This window comes from Kogia breviceps, chromosome 9 (assembly GCF_026419965.1).
Source record: "Kogia breviceps isolate mKogBre1 chromosome 9, mKogBre1 haplotype 1, whole genome shotgun sequence".
Lineage (NCBI taxonomy): Eukaryota > Metazoa > Chordata > Mammalia > Artiodactyla > Physeteridae > Kogia > Kogia breviceps.
The window spans coordinates 98,613,309-98,635,818 of record NC_081318.1 but is presented as its reverse complement, the minus strand read 5'-3'; the positions used below and the strand labels follow the sequence as shown (position 1 = coordinate 98,635,818).

General features: G+C 43.2%; 1 protein-coding gene across 20 annotated transcripts in view; it reads left to right on the top strand.

Moving 5' to 3' along the window:
- NRCAM (neuronal cell adhesion molecule) overlaps positions 1 to 22,510 on the top strand; it is a 314,557-nt gene that overhangs the window by 54,645 nt on the left and 237,402 nt on the right. For all 20 annotated transcript variants that reach the window (XM_067042868.1, XM_067042865.1, XM_067042855.1 and 17 more), the window contains exon 2: positions 15,726 to 15,864. The gene's annotated coding sequence lies outside the window, so the exon portion shown is untranslated. The remainder of the gene's footprint in view (positions 1 to 15,725; positions 15,865 to 22,510) is intronic.

Sequence of the window (22,510 nt, the reverse complement as noted above, 5' to 3'; positions counted from 1 at the left end):
TTCCATGTCCTGGCTATTGTAAATAGAGCTGCAATGAACATTTTGGTACATGACTCTTTTTGAATTATGGTTTTCTCAGGGTATATACCCAGCAGTGGGATTGCAGGGTCGTATGGTAGTTCTATTTGTAGTTTTTTAAGGAACCTCCATACTGTGCTCCATAGCGGCTGTATTAATTTACATTCCCACCAGCAGTGCAAGAGGGTTCCCTTTTCTCCACACCCTCTCCTGCATTTATTGTTTCTAGAGTTTTTGATGATGGCCATTCTGACCGGTGTGAGATGATATCTCATTGTAGTTTTGATTTGCATTTCTCTAATGAGTAATGAGGTTGAGCATTCTTTCACGTGTTTGTTGGCAATCTGTATATCTTCTTTGGAGTAATGTCTATTTAGTTCTTCTGCCCATTTTAAATATAGCTTTTTAAAAAGAAAGATATAATAGGCAGAATATAAATTTGGGGGGTTCAAGTTTGGTGCTGAGAGCTAGAAGTTTTGATGTGCATCGTGTTAGAATCTAGATTTCCTCCATAAGTCGGTGCCTATTATTTATCTAAGAAGTTGAAGTAAACATGGCCTTGTGTTCACAGTTTCTGTGGGGTGTGAGACTTGTTTTTGCCTGGGGAAGTTTTGTTAAAGTTGAATTTCGCCCTGTAATGAGGGTCCATCACAGGTCCCTCATAATGTGATGTTCAAACACCCAGAGCGTTGGAAGGGGGTGTGACTAAGGCTTCGTGTCCCCCCCTCCCCAAAAAGACTGGGTTCCTGGACCCCTGAGCTGGGGACTGGGATGAAGATGGGGTGACCTGGTCCTCTGGCATGGTACCTGGAGGAGTCTGGGGTGACCGGAGAAACGTCAGGGGTGAAAAGGGAACTGAAGAGTGATGTAGGCGTGGATCTAAAGAGACTCTGCAGAGAGGCCAACAGGGGGTGTCAGACAGATGGTGACCTTGGGGGAGGAAGTGTCAAGAGGAGCCCCAGTTTTTAGTATGAGTGTAGCAGGCTGTTAGCAGGGAGGGAGCCGAGAAAGGCATCGAGCTGGTTATTGATGGTAATTTACAAGCTGCTCTTGCTTTTTTTCCTGTAAGGGATATAAAATACTTCATCCATTTCTGCTGAGTAAAAAACGTCAGTATTGCTTCTTTTCAGCCGAAGTGGTGATAGTAGTCAGCAGCCTGGCAATCCTACCTTTTCCCAGTTTACATTTTTGTCAGTACTCTGCATGCTCCTCAGCCCTAACCTTGTTTCTGAATTCCTGCCTGGCATTCATTCGTTCGTTCTCTGACTAAAGGGGTCGTGTTCTCTTGGGACCGTCTGCTGCCCCTCGTCCACCTTTTTCAGCTGCTCAGGTGTTCCTGCCTCATCACAGGCGGCTCCCCGGACGTGCCCCGCCTCTCGTTCCTTCCCCACCCCAGGGTGCTTCATTTATCTGATTTCATTTTGCTGTGTCTTTATGGAGGCTGGGCGTGACAAGGAACTGAGAAGGGCCATGCCTGTGACATCCACAGCTCTGTCTCCACCACCACCCACAGTCAGCCCGGTTAGCTCAAGGAGATGGTTTCTTTCTGAACGAGGGCTGGTTCCATTCCTTTCTCTTCGAATCCCTTTCCGAGCGTGCTCAGCCTTGGTGAGGAGTGAGACCCTACGCGCCACGGCCCCTTTCCAGCTGGGTGCAGTTCCAAACTGCGCTCAAAGCCAACACTAATTATCTTCAGAGTTTCACGTTAATAACAGAGTAAAGACATATGTGAGTGAATACTGAATATGAATTTTCTGTAATAAGAGGGCTTGGCTATTTTATTATGGATGTGAAGCTATATTGGGATCTATAGATGGAACCTGGCATGGAGCCTCTGCTGTCCGGAAGGGATGGTGGTGCCCTCTGGCAGGAAGCTTCCAATTTGCTGGGACAGCTTTTCCCACATTCTTGCTAAAGAGCTTGCGCCCCGCTCAGTGGCTCGGCAAATAGAACAAAACCTCCTGGATTTGAACCGCTGTCATGGAGAATCCGTGATCGACCTTTGGGGCCATAACAGGTTCATTTGACGTTTTGTGTATTGAGTTTTTCCTAGACAAATCAATGTTTCAACTAGTTTGTGATTTAATCTAGTTTAAATCCACCTAAGAGAATATTGACCTCTTAACAATATCAGTTCTACATGATCTGTGATGTGCCTAGAATAGTCCGTAGTACGCAGTAGGCTCTTTAAAATTTGATTAATTAATTATTACAAAGTCTTAAAGCAAGACTACATTTCTTGGCTGGGTAGCACTTTGAAAAAAGCAGATATATAGTCTTGTACTTGAAAATGATAGAATCACTTCTTTAAAAATATTCTCTTGCCATTTCATGTCAGTTATATCAGTTTAGCATCTTATTTAGCTCTGGGAAGATTCGTTTTATATTACATCAATGATTTTTTTGGCTTCACATCAGGAGAACTGCTCAAGACCAGTTAAATCAACATCTCAGGTGTGAGTTTGGGGCACCTGGGGTCTTAATTTTTGAACAGCTTTATTGACGTCCAATTCACATACAACAAACTGCACATATTTACAGTGAACAATCTGATCAGTTTTAACATTTGTGTGTGTACACCTGTGAAACCATAGCCACAGTCAAGGTAGTGAACACATCATCTGTGGATTCCTAAGTACCAGGGGCGTGGAGAACTACTACAGATGAGACTCAGAATCGTGAGCTGTTATAGCTGTTCTCATCGAATATTTAATAATAGTAACACCAATGAAAATAGGTATAAGTTCACAACCTAGCTCTTTGTTTCTCTTGAGACATAATATGTCTCTTTTTGAGGCTTAATCTGACCATGTTCAGACAAGAAGAAACATTATCATTATTATGTCAGATTAACAGTGTTTCCCCTAAAATTTCTTTCCATCCCACGGAGGACTGTCTCCACATATAGTCAGGGATTGGGGACCGATGTGTCCACCTTTCTTGCTCTGATACGTTCATTGGAAAAATCAAGCTTTTAACAATAATCTAAGAGTCAGCCAGTGCCTCTGATTATATGTAATTGAGCAGACCACCCCTTGCCAAACTGCAGATGTATCGAAAATCTGGCCAGAGCAGGGCTGTGGGAGACGGGTGGGAACGTGGGCTGCTGCTTTTCTGAGCCGCCACCCACCCTAAAACCCTCTCAGTTCAGTTGATCACAAATCCTGATGAAGGAAATGGCACTTTTAATAATGCTCCACGTATCAACGGTAAGAGTTTTAAAGATTGTTTTTCAGCCAGTGCTGGTAAAATAGTATCTCTTTAGAAAATGATATTAAAAAGTCAACCAGGACTTCCCTGGTGGCGCAGTGGTTGAGAATTCGCCTGCCGATGCAGGGGACACGGGTTCGTGCCCCGGTCCGGGAGGATCCCACGTGCCGCGGAGCGGCTGGGCCCGTGAACCATGGCCGCTGAGCCTGCGCGTCCGGAGCCTGTGCTCCACAACGGGAGAGGCCACAGCAGTGAGAGGCCCGCGTAACGAAAAAGAAAAAAAAAATGTCAACCAAAGGGAAGAGTATTAATGGCCAATATTTGGAAATCGGTTAAATGAAAATTTCTTTATATGCTAGAATATCATGCAGACATTAAATGATTTTGTAGCATATGTTCATTTTGTATTATTAAGTTAGAACAGCAGGTTACTAAATCAGTGCGTCCTGTATGATTCCACTTCTAATTTGAAAAATGTGTATGCACACACACATGCATTCAGGAAAAATAAAACACTTGGAAGACATACATCAAAACATTGCCACTTTTTTATTTCTGGGGTGGAAGATAACATTTGGTTTTAATTTTTTAAAACTTTACTTTTCATATTTTGGTAAATGAAAAGACATTTTTAATCAGAAAAAAACATGTTATTAAAATCACCTGCAGAAGTTCTCCCCAAATAAAATAAAACCCTGTCTAAAACAATCCAGTCAAAATGAGGGGCAAAAATAAACACCATCAGCGTTCCAGCTTGGAAGTGGTGTGCGTTCCCACGTAGGCGGGCACTCACTCCATGTTTGTTAAGCGATTTGCATAAATGACTGGCGTTAAGCAAAATAAATAAAGCCCTGGTCAAGTTGGAACGAGTTCAGTTGCATCTCAGAGTCACCCAAGCAGACTTGTTTGATTTGTTCTATTAAATTCAAATTCAAGGTTGCAGAGCATGTGTATTACTGTTGAGGCCTGTGGGCATTTCCTTTCATTTCGACTGACTCCCAACTATTGTTTAGCAAGAGGGCGGGGCGGTATGCAAATTAGCAGGTTTCTGCATAGGGGCTTGTCCCATTGGTTCCAGAAAATTCATTTCCCGAGGTGCTTCAGCGTGAGGAGTGTTCTCTCCAACAGGGGAGGAGTCATGAAATGAGTGCACACACCCCTTAGAGATCAAGCTAAAGTGGCTGCAGTGTGATAGCAAGTCCCTGCCTCCCAGCTCGTGTTCCTGCCCTCTGGTCTTGGCCTTGGCTCTGTCCACTGCTTTTGCCGCTTGCAGCTGCATTCTCTCTCTGTTTCTCCTTATCACATTTCTCCTCAGCCTATAAATGACCTCAAATCTCCTCTGGCCAAAAACCACTTCTCATCTCTGCTGCTCCCTAGAGGTACCATTCTGTTTTTCCCTCCTTTTTTTTTTTTTTTTTTTTTTTTTTGCGTTACGCGGGCCTCTCACTGTTGTGGCCTCTCCCGTTGCGGAACGCAGGCTGCAGACGCGCAGGCTCAGCGGCCATGGCTCACGGGCCCAGCCGCTCCGCGGCACGTGGGATCTTCCCGGACCGGGGCACGAACCCGTGTCCCCTGCATCGGCAGGCAGACTCTCAACCACTGCGCCACCAGGGAAGCCCTGTTCCTCCCTGTCTTTCACTGCCAGCTTCTCAATGAGGGTGTCAGTATTTACTGCCTGATCCCAGCCGGGAGAACCTTTTCCTTCCTCTGGACACCCCAGGCACTTGACCTGCGCCTCACAGGCTTCCTGTCAGCCACACACATCCCCAGCACTGCACCAGGTATATTCCTGCCTTTGACACCGTCCTCCCTCTACCTCTGAATTCCTAGGAACACAGCAGGCCCTCTGGGGACTGATTTCTGAGACTTCTGGGCATCTCTAATTTCAAGAGTATCCTTCAATAAATTTTTTTTTAAAAGAGTATAGACAAACAACTCATACAACTCAATAAGAAAAAACCAAACAACTCAATCAAGAAATGGGCAGAAGACCTAATAGACATTTCTCCAAAGAAGACATTTCTACAAAGAAGACAGATGGCCAATAGGCACGTGAAAAGATGCTCAACATCCCTAATTATTAGAGAAACGCAAATCAAAAGTACCACGAGGTACCACCTCACACCGGTCAGAATGGCCATCATTAACATGTTCACAAACAATAAATGCTGGAGAGGGTGTGGAGAAAAGGGAACCTTCCTACATTGTTGGTGGGAATGTAAATTGGTGCAGCCATTGTGGAAAACAGTTTGGAGGTTCCTCAAAAAAGTAGAAGTAGAGTTGCCATATGATCCAGCAATCCCACTCCTGGGCAAAACTGGACAAAACTATAATTCAAAAAGATACATGCACCCCTATGTTCATAGCAGCAGTATTTACAATATCTAAGACATGGAAGTGACCTAAATGTCCATCGACAGGTAAATGGATAAAGAAGATGTGGTACATACATACAATGGAATACTACTCAGCCATAAAAAAGAATGAAATAATGCCATTTGCAGCTACATGGATGAACCTAGAGATGATCATACTAAGTGAAGTAAGTCAGAAAGAAAAAGACAGATATCATAGTATATCATTTATATGTGGAATCTAAAATATGACACGAACTTGTCTATGAAACAAACAGATTCACAGACATAGCGAACAGACTTGTGGTTGCCAAGGGGGAGGGGAGGTGGAGGAGGGACAGAGTGGGAGTTTGGTGTTAGCAGATGAAACTATTATATATGGAATGGATAGACAACAAGGTCCTACTGTACAGCACAGGGAACTATATTCAATATCCTGTGATAAACCATAATGCAAAAGAATATATATGTATACGTATAACTGAATTACTTTGCTGTTCACCAGAAACTAACACAACACTATAAATCAACAATACTTCAATAAAATAAATTAAAAAAAATAAGGGACTTCCCTGGTGGCACAGTGGTTAAGAATCTGCCTGCCAATGTAGGGGACACAGGTTCGAGCCCTGGTCCAGGAAGATATCCCACATGCTGCAGAGCAGCTAAGCCCGTGTACCACAACTACTGAGCCTGCGATTAGAGCGTGTGAGCCACAGCTACTGAGCCCACATGCCACAACTACTGAAGCCTGTGCGCCTAGAGCCTGTGCTCCACAACAAGAGAAGCCACTGCAATGAGAAGCCCACGCACCGCAACGAAGAGTAGCCCCCGCTCACCGCAACTAGAGAAAGCCCGCGCGCAGCAACCAAGAGCCAAGGCAGCCAAAAATAAATAAATAAATAAATTTTAAAAAATAAATAAATTCAACAGTATAGAAATGTTTGTAGAGGCTCCTGGCTTTTTCCCTGGAAGAATTTCCCCCAAGTGCCCTGTGGTTTCTTTTTTGCATAAATCTCACATCTAAAGTGAACTATCTCTCCAACACTAACTAGTTTTCTCTCTCACCTAGTGTCTTCCCCTCTTCGCAAAGCTTTTGTTTTTTTTTGTTTGCTTGTTTAATAACTTTAGCAGAAATAGAAGAGGCATGCCACTGCAAAGAGTCACACAGTCCGGGTGCATTCCCATATCTGACATGGACAAACTCTGACTTTGGGGTACCTTACTGGTCTTCTCTGGGCCTCAATATGCCCATGTAGAAAGTTGCTATGACAATGGCCACTGTATGGGATTATTTATAGGATTAAGAGAAGTATTGTCTGGGAGGCCGTTAGCCCACATCTGGCCCGTGATAGTCACTCACATGTCAGAAGAAGGCTGAAGCACTTCTTTCTTACTGGCTCCCTCCTTTCCTACCTGAGCACAGTGGTTCAGAATCAAGAAACCCCACAGAGGTGTGAGTGTCGAGCCACCGCCAACTTTGTGTGACGCAAACCGGTGTGCCAGCAAACTGCCAGATCACGGAGCCTCCCAGGCAGTCACTGTAAAAATCACCAACCACAAACATAAGGTCACGAAGGCCAAGGGTCTCTTCTTCCTGCTTTGCTCAAGCAGTGTGATCTGTCCATAGAATCTGAAATAACAGAAAATGTACATAACAAGTGTCCAAGGGGCAGATGGTATTCATATGCTAGAAGCTCTGTGTGCGGGCAGATCCCTCGCACATCCACAGCCATGGTGGAGGGAGGGGGAAGCATCACACTTCCTTCTTTTCTTGGATTCGCCATCTTTTTCTCATCTCTGATGCCAGTGTCTTCTCACAGGATTTACAAGAGAAGAAAAGTCTCACTGTTCTGGAAATGCTAGAAAACGTTCCAAAACTTTCTTAGCGTTCTTCCTAGCAACAGATCCAATGGCTTTCTCCACACTTCTTCTGGGTGGCACTGTTCCGGTGTTTATCACTTTCTGCCACCGACTGGCCATACACACTTGGGCCATTACTCCACTTTCTGTGCCTTAGTTTTCCCCTCTGGGGAGAATAAGATTGCCCACCTCGTAAAGTTATTATGAAGATCAAATATCTGCCAGCCAGTTACAGACATTCCCGGTATGGAATAAGCATGCAATATATGTTGCTTATGTAGTCATTTCATCCGCGTAAGCCATGATCACACCTGAGCGTCGGTGGAAGTAGCGCGACTCAGAATCACACAGCTTAGTGGCATGGACATATACACACTACCAAATGTAAATTAGATAGCTAGTGGGAAGCTGCCCCATAGCACAGGGAGATCAGCTCGGTGCTTCGTGACCACCTAGAGGGGTGGGAGGGAGGGTGACAAAAGAGGGAAGAGATAAGGGAACATATGTATATGTATAACTGATTCACTTTGTTGTAAAGGAGAAACTAACACACTATTGTAAAACAGTTATACTCAAATAAAGATGTTAAAAAATAAAAATAAAAAAAAGAATCACACAGCTTGCTTCTGGAGTCCTGGCTTTGCCACTTACTGGCTGGGATAAATCATTGAGAAGTCACCTGCTCTTAGTTTATTTTTATCTGTAAAATGTCAGGAAGAATACTTATTTTTCTGTATTAAGTGAGATTACCTCTGTGGAAATTAAATCACAAAGTGCCATACAACCCCAGGTGGCATTATGGTCTCTCATCTCTGTCCTTGAGCAGAAGCTGTCTAGTCTGAAGTCACCTTTGTGTTTCTTGTGGCTCCCAGGGCTGTACCTGGCCCCTGGTGGACCTTGACAGTGATTGTCAAATGAACAGTGTAACAATTCAGCACATCTGAGAAATAAAGAAGCACACCAAGAGGGCCTCTGCATGGTCAACAGAGATGACATGAAATGTACACATACACTCATGCTTTCTTTTTTCTTTTCTTTTTTTGCGGTACGAGAGCCTCTCACTGTTGTGGCCTCTTCCGTTGCGGAGCACAGGCTCCGGACGCGCAGGCTCAGCGGCCATGGCTCACGGGCCCAGCCGCTCCGCGGCATGTGGGATCTTCCCGGATCGGGGCACGAACCCGCGTCCCCCGCATCGGCAGGCGGGCTCTCAACCACTGCGCCACCGGGGAAGCCCCACTCATGCTTTCTTTAAGACTGGTCCATCAGGCCCTCCCCGTGAAGCTTTCTAGTGTTGCTTTATGCAGAGTCAGCCCTGGGAGGACCAGAAGTATCCAATCGGAGCCATGAGGATGGGTTTGATTGCTCTAGGCAGGCATGCTGACCACCACGAGAAACTACAGCTTGACAGCCTGATAGTCATGGTGGAGACAGAAAAAACTAAGGAGAGCCGACACAAGAACTTTAAAAGCCCTTTAGTGTGAGGTGTTTTTTTTTTTTTTAATAGATCTCTTTATTGGAGTATAATTGATTCACAATACTGTGTTAGTTTCTGTTGTACAACAAAGTGAATCAGCCATATGCATACATATGTCACCATGTCCCCTCCCTTCTGAGCCTCCCTCCCACCCTCCCTATCCAACCCCTCTAGGTGGTTGCAAAGCGCTGAGCTGATCTCCCTGTGCTATGCGGCTGCTTCCCACTAGCTATCTATTTTACATTCGGTAGTGTATATATGCTGATGCTACTCTCACTTTGCCCCAGCTGCCCCCTCCCACCCCGTGTCCTCAAGTCCATTCTCTATGTCTACATCTTTATTCCTGCCCTGCAACTGGTTTCATCAGTACCATTTTTTTCTTTTTTTAGATTCCACATATATACGTTAGCATACGGTATTTGTTTTTCTCTTTTTGACTTCACTCTATATGACAGAGTCTTGGGCCATCCACCTCACTACAAATAACTCAATTTCGTTTCTTTTTATGGCTCAGTACTATTCCATTGTATATATGTGCCACATCTTCTTTATCCATTCATCTGCTGATGGACACTTAGGTTGTTTCAATGTCCTGGCTATTGTAAATAGAGCTGCAGTGAACATTGTGGTACATGACTCTTTTTGAATTACGGTTTTCTCGGGGTATATGCCCAGTAGTGGGATTGCTGGGTCATATGGTAGTTCTATTTTTAGTTTTTTAAAGAACCTCCATACTGTTCTCCATAGTGGCTCTATCAATTTACATTCCCACCAACAGTGCAGGAGGGTTCCCTTTTCACTACACCCTTTCCAGCATTTATTGTTTCTAGATTTTTTGATAATGGCCATTCTGACTGGTGTGAGGTGATACCTCATGGTAGTTTTGGTTTGTGTTTCTCTAATAATCAGGGATGTTGAGCATCCTTTCATGTGCCTCTTGGCCATGTGTATGTCTTCTTTGGTGAAATGTCTATTTAGGTCTTCTACCCGTTCTTTAACTGGATTGCTTATTTTTTTGATATTGAGCTCCATGAGCTGTTTGTATTAATCCTTTGTCTGTTGTTTCATTTGAAAATATCTTCTCCCATTCTGAGGGTTGTCTTTGTGTCTTGTTTAAGGTTTCCTTTGCTGTTCAAAAGCTTTTAAGTTTAATTAAGTCCCATTTGTTTATTTTTGTTTTTATTTCCATTACTCTAGGAGGTGGGTCAAAAAAGATCTTGCTGTGGTGTATGTCATAGAGTGTTCTGCCTATGTTTTCCTTTAAGAGTTTTATAGTGTCTGGTCTTGCATTTCGGTCTTTAATCCATTTGGAGTTTATTTTTGTGTATGGTGTTAGGGAGTGTTCTAATTTCATTCTTTTACATGTAGCTGTCCAGTTTTCCCAGAACCACTTATTCAAGAGGCTGTCTTTTCTCCATTGCATGTTCTTGCCTCCTTTGTTGTAAATTAGGTGCCCAGATGTGTGTGGGATGTTTTACTGCAAAGAGAAATCCCATGTGACTTACTGAAAGCAAAGTTAGACAAAGCAGTTGAGATCTTTGGAGAACAATTTCACTTTGACAGGGGTATACCAGATTCCTAAAATGACAGCTTCTGCTGATTTTCATGATTGCCTCAGGGAAGGATGAGGCGAGCTTGGCTCTGTTTTCACAGTATGTTGCTCAAATATAACTTCTTGGTCTGCTGCACGGGTAATTACTCTATAACCACAAAGTTCATGTTGCCAATTATCTCAAGTATGGCCTAATTTTCCCCAATGCTGCTAAAGCCTAATTCTTCCGGGGTTTGCAGTCTCTACCAAGTACATGTTAAAACCTTTATCCAGCAAAATGAACTGCTTGGTCATGTCAGTTTATGTAACTATTTATATATTCAGGATGATTTGCAGTCAATTTGGAGAATTGGTAATTATTAATTTTAAAGAGTGACCTCGAGACTAAAATAAATTCATTTAAATTTATTAACAGTTTGGTTTTCACTATTTTTTATACCACCGTGGGCTCTGTGAAATAGTGTCCAATTCTGTATTGTGTCATAGCATGAACATCATTCTAAATGGCATGCTGGTCTAATCTGTGGATGACACGGAGGTGAAAGCTGTAACATATTTTGGAAGGGCAGAATTGAGATGTCAGATGTTTTTGGCAAGTTGTAATGATGAACTCCATTCTATAAAGGTGACATAGGGGACTTCCCTGGTGATGTAGTGGTTAAGACTCTGTGCTCTCAATGCAGGGGGTGCGGGTTCAGTCCCTGGTTGGTGAACTAAGTTCCCACGTCCCGCGTGGCATGGCCAAAAAAGTAAAAACAAACAAACAAAAACCTCCCGTGTAAGAAGAAAAGGTGAAATATTAATGGGGTGCAAGTAAAGGCTTCTCTTGGTTCTAACAAAAATACCTACAAAAAGATAATGGAGATATTGTCAACCTGATATGCAGCTATAAGAATGGCTGGTAAATGAGGCACCCCAGTATTATCCATAAGTATTGGGCATTTGAGGCTGCAGAGAACAGGGCACCTTTAAGAGGAGGGACTGAGATCTGTCTGGATATGGCAAGTGGGAAATTATCAGGGTTGGAGGCTACTTCAGGGAATGAGTCTTATCTCTTGTCGTCTCTCTGCTGGCCTTCCTGCTCACCTTTGCATATTCAGTAGGTTCTCTTCTTTTTTTTTTTTTTTTGTGGTATGCGGGCCTCTCACTGCTGTGGCCTCTCCCGTTGCGGAGCACAGGCTCCGGACGCGCAGGCTCAGTGGCCATGGCTCACGGGCCTAGCCGCTCCGCGGCACGTGGGATCTTCCCGGACCGGGGCACGAACCCGCGTCCCCTGCATCGGCAGGCGGATTCTCAACCACTGCGCCACCAGGGAAGCCCAGTAGGTTCTCTTCTGACTCCCAATATCCACTCCAGATCCCAGAGAGAGTTAATTTGATTATCATCTCTTTTCTAGGGCAGAGACCATGGCGCAAAGCGACGTCATCGGTTGTCCACCAGCCTCTGTGGATGCCCTTGAATCAGGTCCTTACCCCCGGTCCTATCAGTGGCCACCTCTGCTAAAGCAGCAGGTGATCCCTGCTTTTCTGAACAGTGGGCTGCGGTTGGGGAAGTTTACACGAGGACGTGAATCTGGATCTGTCTCCAAGGGCCAGAACTGGGACCGAGGAGTGAAAGCTACAGAGGAAGAGAGATTCGACTCCATACAGAGTTCCCTGAAAATGGAATAGGCCGTAGGCAGATGGATGGTTGGATACAGCTTCCAGGCCCCTTCCAATTCTCAAAATTGTGTTTTTATTTTTATGGTCACTCTTTTATTTCTTCCCAGAAGTGTATAGTGGAAACCAACTTTTCACGTTATTTTTCAACTGAGCTATGAAGATAATTTTGCCACAGTGTAATTAGGATCTGTGTAAGGTGTCAGAAGCAGTAATGCTTTTGCATTAGCCTCTTAAATAAAACATGTTTCATATGTGGAATATTCATAAATTAGATTTTATTATAGCCAGTAACGGCGCTGTTTAAAGAAAGGAAACATTTACATAATGTAAATGTACTGGGCCAGCAAACTGCAACAAAGATACTTCTCTAAGATTTTGAAGATGAGTGGAAGAATGTTTCACACATTTTTTTCCTAAGGAATTGTAAATGACATTCCAGAGATTTCAGTGAAGCTTTTAAATTCACATGTCATGATGGACTGAACCATTTAGGACAGATTTCAGTGGTCACTCTTCTGACAGTTGTCTGAGCTGAAGTCTCCAAAGTAGTGGCATTAAATCTCACCATTCAGCTTCTACTAATTTGGAAGAGAGAGGGAGAGAGAGAGAGAGAGGGAGAGAGACAGACAGATAGACAGACAGAGTGTGTGTGTGTGTGTGTGTGTGTGTGTGTGTGTGTGTGTGTGTGTGTGTATGTATGTGTAGGGAGAAGAAAAATCATTCCATGCAATGTTCATCCTTTCCCAAACAACAGAAACTAATTATTTAATCGGAGAAAATCTGAAAGCACTGGGAAGACTCCAGGGTGCTTCTGTTTCCATTTTCCAGTGTGAGAATGCCTTGTGACAAAGAGAAGATAGGGCAGATACAGGGCACGGTAGCCTTGCTTCCAGCTGCCCGGTTACTGCATCCCCTCGAGGCAATACATGGCTGCGGGAGAGAACAGCTTTGTTACAACTCCAGTTCCACCATTTTGGAGAGAAGACAAAGCACTCTCAGCTTCAGTTTCCTCATTTAGAAATTGGGGGTAATGATCGTACTTAGGTCAGAGAGTTCTTGTGAGGATTAAAGCACTCCGCACCACGTCGGGCTCATACAAAGCGCTCAATAATTTAGCTCCCAGGATTATTTTTTATCTTCATTACTCCCTACGGGGGTGGGAACCCTGAGGTTATGCTCTCCTGTGCCTGGAAAGTCAGGAACATCAGGCCCTCATCAGCAGTGTGGCTCCATGTGGCCCCGTCACACCCAGCCCAGCCCGAAATGGGGTCCGGCCCCAGCTCAGCGTCTGCCTTTATCCTCCCTGGAAGACGTGATTCCGTCCTGGTGGAGCTCCTTCACTTGGACCTCGCATAAGTCAGTATATCTCTCAGAGCCCTAGTTCCCTCCTCTCGAAAACTGGGAAACTATTTATGTATTTATCTTTAAAAAAAAAAAAATTTATTGGAGTACAGTTGATTTACAATGTCGTGTTAGTTTCAGGTGTACAGCAAAGTGAATCAGTTATACACACACATATATCCACTCTTTTTGGGATTCTTTTCCCATATAGATCATTACAGAGTATTGAGTAGAGTTCCCTGTGCTACACAGTAGGTCCTTATTACTTATCTATTTTATATACAGTACTGTGTATCTGTCAGTCCCAATCTCCCAATTTATCCTCCCCACCCTTACCCCCTGGTAACCATAAGTCTGTTTTCTACATCTGTAACTCTGTTTCTGTTTTGTAGGTAAGTTCATTTGTACCCTTTTTTAGATTCCACATATAAGCGATATATGATATTTGTCTCTGGCTTAGTTCACTTAGCATGATAATCTCTAGGTCCATCCATGTTGCTGCAAATAGCATTATTTCATTTTCTATGGCTGAGTAATATCCCATTGTGTGTCTCCCTACCTATCTATGTATCTGTCTATCTGTACCACATCTTCTTTATCCATTCATCTATCAGTGGACACTTAGGTTGCTTCCATATCTTAGCTATTAACAGGCACATGAAAAAATGCTCAACATTGCTAATTATTAGAGAAATGCAAGTCAAACCTGCAATGAGGTATCACTTCACACTGGTCAGCATGGCCATCATTAAAAAGTCTGCAAATAAATGCTGGAGAGGGTATGGAGAAAAGGGAGCCCTATGGAAAACAGTATGGAGATTCCTAAAAAAACTGAAAATAGAGCTACCATATGATCCAGCAATCCCACTCCTGGGCATATATCTGGAGAAAACTATAATTTGAAAGGGGGAACTATTTAATTTTATAGGGTTTGAAGATTTTGGACACTAATAATTTAAACCGTATTTGTTTTAAAAACAAATTGAGTGATCAGGTTCAAATTGTATAGAGAAGACAGAACTCTTAGCTCTGAATGAGTCAGCAAAGAATGTCTCTGACTTTCTCTCCTTTGAAAAAAATGCCTGTGCTTGGGTTCTGTCTTACCTGATCTTCTGATGTAACTGGTCCGGGATTTCTTTGGCTGCATGGGGCCGAGTCACTGATATTTTTTTAAAAAGCTCTCCTGGTGGTGCAAAGGTGCCCCCAAGGTTGAGAAGCACTTAGCAAGCCCGAGGTCAGGCTATGAATGGGAAAGGCAGGTCTAGACTTCCTGCTTTCCTCGTTTCTCCCTGTATACCTCCCCCAAGTTCTGGTTTGAAAGAGGTCTTCTGAACAATTTTTTTCTGTGATTTTTTTTCCCCACTCTTTCTCATAAAAGTGAGGTATTAAATAAACACACTATTCAAACACTTCTATTAGTTGGCTTCCGTTTAATTAAAGTTTCATTCTGTGCTGTTCTACCTTAACCTTTTGCTTGTTTTCTTACGATGGTGTGTTCTGAAACCTTCATTCTCAGATGCTTTCTTTTCTCACCACCTTCAAAGCCACCTCTGAAATGTAATTGCGTAGCGGTGTTCCTCACTGAGATCGTCAACCTTCATCAAATACTTCGTTCTTCATTGTTTTTTTGTTTTTTGCGGTACGCGGGCCTCTCACTGTTGTGGCCTCTCCCGTTGCGGAGCACAGGCTCCGGACGCACAGGCCCAGCGGCCATGGCTCACGGGCCCAGCCGCTCCGGGCATGTGGGATCCCCCCGGACCGGGACACGAACCGGCGCCCCCCTCATCGTCAGGCGGACCCCCAACCACTGCGCCACCAGGGAAGCCCTCATTGTTCTTTTCAATCTGTATTAGATTCTTCCCAGCTGCGGCCTGTTTGTTGATGTGATTGTAAAGCACCGTGTATTCCCATGAAGTATTCGAGTAAAATAAGATCAAGTGCCTTTTTTCCCTCTCTGATTTGTGTGTGCAGTTGTTTCCTGCTATTTAGGGGTCATTCAGACTACTAACTTGTACCAAAATGTAACTGGAATTGTGTTACCTTTTTTCATTACCTGTTGCAATGAAATTGCCTAAAGTCTCTTAGACATTTTTGTCTGAAACTACAGTAAGCCTTGGTTAAAATTCATCTTGGAATCTAATCTGTATTAAGTTCCCCTTGTCAATTTTAGTAGGATAGTTGAACGAAATCTCAGCTTAATAGAATTAGCTAACCCAAAATGGTTTACCCTGTTCTGTTTTTTTCCTTTTCAGAAATCTTTGTGATAGTCCACACCTGTGTGCTGAAGACTTTGACCAAAGCTGCTCTCAGGAATTGGCATCCTGGGAAAAGGACGGCTTCCAAAATCAGGGAAACTTTCAGGAGATTCCTGGCCTAGTGGATCTTCTGAAGGTAAGAGTGAAACAGTTTTCTCTTTGTCTTTAGAAGTCTAAATGAACTGTTCTGTCTTCTGAGATCTGCTTCTTGGGAAAGAGTGAATAAGGGAATAGGTTATTGATAATTCTTGGTAAAGAATTGAGAATTTTTCTTTTTCAGGAGATTTTTTTTTTTTTTTTTAGTAGTGATGAAGGCAATCAATTGGCTATTTTGACCGAACAGGAATTTATTTAAAGTTCGCAGCCGTGAAATGAAGATCTATGAAGACCTACTTGAACACACACACACACACACACACACACACACACACACACACACACACACACACACACACACACACACACACACACACACACACACACACACACACACACACACACACACACACACACACACACACACACACACACCCTTAAAAAAATTAGTAATGTTTCTTTTCCCAGAGAAATTTCTTATGCATTTAGGGTCTCCCTCAGCCTTCATTTCTGCCTTACCCTGCCTTCTAGGATTGTTTTAAAAATCAAACAATATAACTTAGGTGAAAGTACTTTGTAAACCATGATGTATAATTTGCATAAGTAAGAAAAACAATGACTATTTCTGAACATTTATAACCCTCCAAAATACCCTCATATGCTCCAATCTGTTTTCCTCTATAGTTTGGTTCATTTTTTATTTCGATTCAGTAAACTTTGCTAGGATCTCAAAAAGCAAAGGTGCTAAGTCCTACCCTTCAAGGAATATCTGTAAATTGCAGCGATAAATGCATAAATAAATATGACCAACTGCAATATGATATAAATATATCGAGAGTACACTAAGGAATGGAAATGGAAAAGGCATCAAATGCCAGCTGGGGCTGGAAGATTGTGTGTGTGAAAGCGGGCTTCCTAGAGGAGGTGACCCCTGAAATGGCCCTTGAAAGACGAATAGGAGTTAGCCTGGTAAAGAGCTGATGGGGTCGAGGAGGGCATTGCAGGCAGGGGTGGTGGGATAGGTGTGTGAAACCCACATGTGGAAGTAATACGTTTTCAGGATTGTTGAACCACAGGTATGGGTGTAGTATGTGTGTGTGTGTGTGTCTGTGTCTGTGTGTGTAAGTGTAAGCACTGAGGGGTTCTTTAAAAATCAAGGTATGGTTGATTTACAGCGTTGTATTAGTTTCTGGTGTACAGCAAATTGAGATATTCTTTTTCAGATTCTTTTCCGTTATAGTTTATTATAGGATATTGAATATGGTTCCCTGTGCTATATATTAGGACCTTGTTGTTTACCCGTTTTATATATAGTAGTGTGTATCTGATAATTCCCAAACTCCTAATTTATCCCTCCCCACCCACCTTTCCCGTTGGTAACCATGAGATTGTTTTCTATGTGCGTGAGTCTGTTTCTATTTTGTAAATAAATTCATTTGTATCATTTTTTTTAGATTCCACAAATAAGTGATATCGTATGATATTTGTCTTTCTTTGTCTGAGTTCACTTGGTATGATAACCTCTAGGTCCATCCATGTTGCTGCAAATGGCATTATTTCATTCTTTTATATGGCTGAGTAGTATTCCCTTGTAGATATGTACCACATCTTCTTTATTCAGTTATCTGTCGATGGACATTTTGGTTGCTTCCACGTCCTGGCTATTGTAAATAGTGCTGCAGTGAACATTGGGGTGCCTGTATCTTTTCAATGTATGGTTTTTCTCTGGATATATGCGAGGAGTGGGAATGCTGGATCATATGGTAATTGTATTTTTAGTTTTTAAGGAACCCCATACTGTTTTACATAGTGTCTGCACCAATTTACATTCCCACCAACAGTGTAAGAGGGTTCCCTTTTCCTCTGAGGGGTTTTAAGCTGGCAGTCATTGGCATCTTAGGTGTGTTACCCTGGAGAAAAGTATAGAAAAAGAGTTGCAGGTGAGCAAGATTGAAGGAAGGAAGATTCGTTTTATAATGATCTGGGGAAGAGATGGAAGGGCTAGAATTAGAGTAGAAGCAGTGAGGAACAGAGAGAGTGAAATTCGAAAGAGCTAGAATATTCTGGATTTGGTGATAGTTTGGGCATTGGAAGCAAGAACATGTTAGGACTTGGGATTGTCAGGTTTCTGACTTGGGTGACTGAAGCATGATGATGCCATCAAGGGGCTTAGGAGGGGAGCGGACTTACTGTTGGAGAGGAGAGGACTGTGAGGTATATTGGGGACATATCTATTTCAAAGATAGGTTGAAATATCCACCAGGCAGTTGGAAGTTTGAGTATGGTGGTTAGGGGAGGGTTCAGGGCTAGCAACATTGATTGGGGAGTTACAGGCAATAGTTAGAAATCTTTTTAAAAATAGGAATTTGATTTTGTACTTAAGCCCTCACTATTATTCATTCTTACACTTAAAACACAACTCATGGGAATTCCCTGGTGGTCCGGTGGTGAAGACTCCATGCTTCCACTGCAGGAGACATGGGTTCAATCTCCGGTCAGGGAACTAAGAATCCCACAGGTTGCGTGGCACGGCCAAAAACACACACACGCACACACACACACACACAACTCACCGCATTCTCAATTTGCATTTTATTTTGCCATTACCTATCATTTCATTTGTATCTGTACTTGTTGGCCTTATTTTCTTGGCATGATAAATTAGGATTTTTCCTCATGACAAATGTTGTGACGTTCTGAGTCTGATAAAGGGAAATTTCAACCAGTATTTGAAAAACCTTGTAAACCCTAAAATGGAGGAGAGTTACAAAGGGGTGCCATTCTCCATTTTAATTCACAGTGGTTATAGAAATTATTTAAGAAAAGTGCTTTGCTTTCCAAAGTTTAGTTTGCTTTCCATATAAGTCGAGGTTTCTTGTCAATTCCTCAAGTTCATTGCTCAGCCCAGGATCTGAGCATTGCTTATGGGAGACTGAACAGGATGTTTCTTGCATTCTTCAGAGGGGCGGTGCCAGGGCCCCAGACTGGGTCTTCCCGGCATCAACCCAGAATGTTCTTAAGGAAGACTGTTGTAACAGAGGCTGCACTGTTTGAGGTCAAGTCTATCCTAGTTAGACTTTTGAAATACATTACTCAGAGCCTTCTTTGAGGGATTGTCATGGGTAAAAATTATAAATTCAAATAATACTTACAATAGTGCTATTCTGAGTGACTTTTATTTGATTACCATGGCCTTAATTAATTTACTGATTTTTCTTTTCTCCTTAAGACATGCTGGAAAATTACAAAATGCCCCTTTTTTCCTCTTTCTAGTTCACTTCTCTACCATCCTTCCAGAAACTTTCAAGATCAGTTAATGTCACTTCCATTTTTATACACAAGAGAATTAATTTGAAGCAAAATTAAGTGCTCAGTGTTGACAGCTGGAGCCGTCGCCCTGGCCTCTTGGAACTCATTCTGTCCTTTCCACTTCAGTATTTTCCCTCTTATTCCAAATCTTTATTGAACCGTGACATTATCTATGTGTCTTAAAATAGGAAATTGAATTAAGTAAATCGGTTCACACTGATGGCATATGCTTTGGTTAATCACTCTATGTTCAACGGATTTTGCTTTACTGCTTTAGGCTCTGGTTAAGGTTTTATTATTTTTTATTTTTGTACCTAAAATTTTTTTAGCATGGATTTGGTTTTTTGGCGTCCTTTATTTCTCTGTACTGGTTCCACTGCTAAAAGGAAGGACTGAAAGAGACTCAAAATCACCTATGTTTAAATTCCAATTAAAAAAGGACTATCATCTCAATTCATTATCAAGTCAATTTTTTCCAGGTAGGTACTCTCAGTACCAATGTGTTAGGAACATTCACTAACACGGCAAACACTAGCCACACAACCCAGTTTTCTGAAACATCCTATTGTTTTTCCAGTTTTTGTTTGTTTGTTTGTTTGCGGTATGCGGGCCCCTCACCGCTGTGGCCTCTCCCGTTACGGAGCACAGGCTCCGGACGCGCAGACTCAGCGGCCATGGCTCACGGGCCCAGCCGCTCCGCGGCATGTGGGATCTTCCCGGACCGGGGCACGAACCCGTGTCCCCCGCATCGGCAGGCGGACTCTCAACCACTGCGCCACCAGGGAAGCCCTTTTTTCCAGTTTTATTTCCCCATTTTTAATGAAAGATCATGTTCATACATTAGAAAAAGGCACTCCTCATGTATTTTAAAGGCAGCACTTTTAAGCAGACGCTATTTCAGTTTGGGTCAAAGACATCGCAAGACGCTGTGAATTTCATGTATAGAAAATGAACTCATGGAAATGCCGAGTTGGTGTATCTTAGAATGACGTCACATGAGTGCAAGTTGTAGGTGGTCTGAAGGACAATGAATTGTTCTCTGAAATTCACAGAATGGTCAGTCATTGCCGCGAAGCCAGTGGGCTGTAAATCATCAGGGTGCTGGTACACGACACGATTCACTCTCCGGAGAGCTGCCAGTCACAAAAGGAGTTTCCCGTTGCTTAATCTGCAGAGCCTAAGAAATAGGTCTCCCCATTTGGGTCTGTCTCTTTTTTCTGCCTTCCTGTCTCACTCATAGTCTTTGTGGGATAGACACAGACTAATATGATGCTTTCAAAACAGGACACCCTTGGCAGTTTGCGTTTATGGAACTAGGGGTGGAGACAAGATATCGTGGATGGGAAACAGGTTAATCACCCTTCACTTGGTAACGGGTGAGAGCCGTCGGGAGACACTGTCTTGACATGTGTGCCCTCTGCATAGCTTGGCCACCTTAAGCAGAATGAGGACGTGAACAGAGACGGACAGGTGTGGAAGAAGCTTCTGTCGACAGGGAACAGAAGATGGTGTGATGGCTGGGAAAGGGCAAGTCAGCCTTCACCACCGTTGTTTGGCTTAGTGGGAGCTAATCTTACTGTGGGCAACGGTATTGGGTGGCTGCTTCCTGCTCAGATTCCACAATGAGTATTTCATGTACCATTACGCCAGCAAAGCAATGGATAGCGCTTACGTGAGCTTCGGAGTTGCCACTTAAAAGTACTTAGAGTTTGATGGGCTTCCCTGGTGGCGCAGTGGTTGAGAGTCCGCCTGCCGATGCAGGGGACACGGGTTCGTGCCCCGGTCCGGGAAGATCCCACGTGCCGCGGAGCAACTGGGCCCGTGAGCCATGGCCGCTGAGCCTGCGCGTCCGGAGCCTGTGCTCCGCAGCGGGAGAGGCCACAGCAGTGAGAGGCCCGCATACCACACTCATTTAGCGTCTATTTACTTGCATTTAAAAACAAAGGAGGAGGGCTTCCCAGGTGGCGCAGTGGTTGAGAGTCCGCCTGCCGAGACAGGGGACACGGGTTCGTGCCCCGGTCGGGGAGGATCCCACATGCCAGCGGAGCGGCTGGGCCCGTGAGCCGTGGCCGCTGAGCCAGCGCGTCTGGAGCCCGTGCTCCGCAACCGGAGAGGCCGCGACGGTGAGAGGCCCGCGTACCGCAAAAAAAAGAAAAAAAAAAAAAAACTTAGAGTTTGAAATGTTCAAGACTGCCTTCCTTCTACCCTGTGGGTAGGATACAGAATTCTGCTGGAGGGGGTTGTTGAGGGCAGACTCTTTGAAGGTAAAAGCCATCGGTGAGTTGCCAGGGTGACACTTTTGAATGGGCAGTCTTCCAACAGGCTCAAATCATACTTAGCAGTAAAATGTGTTACCCTATGCCCTTTTGTAGTGTGGCTTTTTGAAAAGAGAGGGGACAGGAAATGCTGAGCCACCAGCTTTTGGATCCAAATTCAATCCCACTGTAGAGGTCACAGACATGAGCCATTTGTGGGCCATGTCGGTGGAGGACAATGGCAGTGGATTTCTAATCAGATAATGTCCTGCTGCATTTGAGTTTTCACTCTCACTGCCTTTTGTCGTTTGAGTCCTTTCGAAATTACTCTTGTTTCAGATTTATTATTAACTTTTTGAACTCTGGCTTCTGCGCTAATATCTTGCTGCTCATGTTAAAATGACCAGAGAATTTATTTTTGCATTCGTTAATAGAATAGCAAGGCAGCATAATATGAATTTACACTCTTCACATTTTCCTGTAATATAAGCTGGATTCGTTATCCCCCGGGGATCTGTTTCAAATTCATGTCTTAATGAGACATTCCAGCTAGTTGTTGGCTTTCTAGCTTTTAAAAAGCTTCTCCGTAATGGATAGAGAACAATAAATAATGCATAATTTTGATTTTAAACTTTAAAAACATTTTTGATGGTTCTCATTATAAAATAGAAAATGAAATAGAACTTCCTCTTCAATGATCAGTCGTATAAGTTTTTTTTTTTTTTTTTTTTTTAGGCAAGAACCATCCTGAGGCAATTATGTCTTTTTAATATGGTTTAGAAAATAAAATCTATGAGGAAAGATTATGGATAAAAACATTACTGAGGATGTAGAATGACTAATAGGATTTATTCATCCTTTGTAACATCTTCCTTTAGAGGACATGTGTATTATTGTTGACAGAACTATTCAAAAATGATGATATCCACTTACCACTATCGGTAATAATTATCTGTTACCAATATTTCAAATTATTCTCTCTCCTCTTTTGTTTCCCCTCTTCCCTATATCAAAGTTTCCAGTCATCATATTAGTGTATGTGTATCACACAGAGAATGTGACACAGCAAAGGGACAGAGACAGAAAAAGGTGAAGAAAGTGACGGAAAGGCAAGAGATAGAT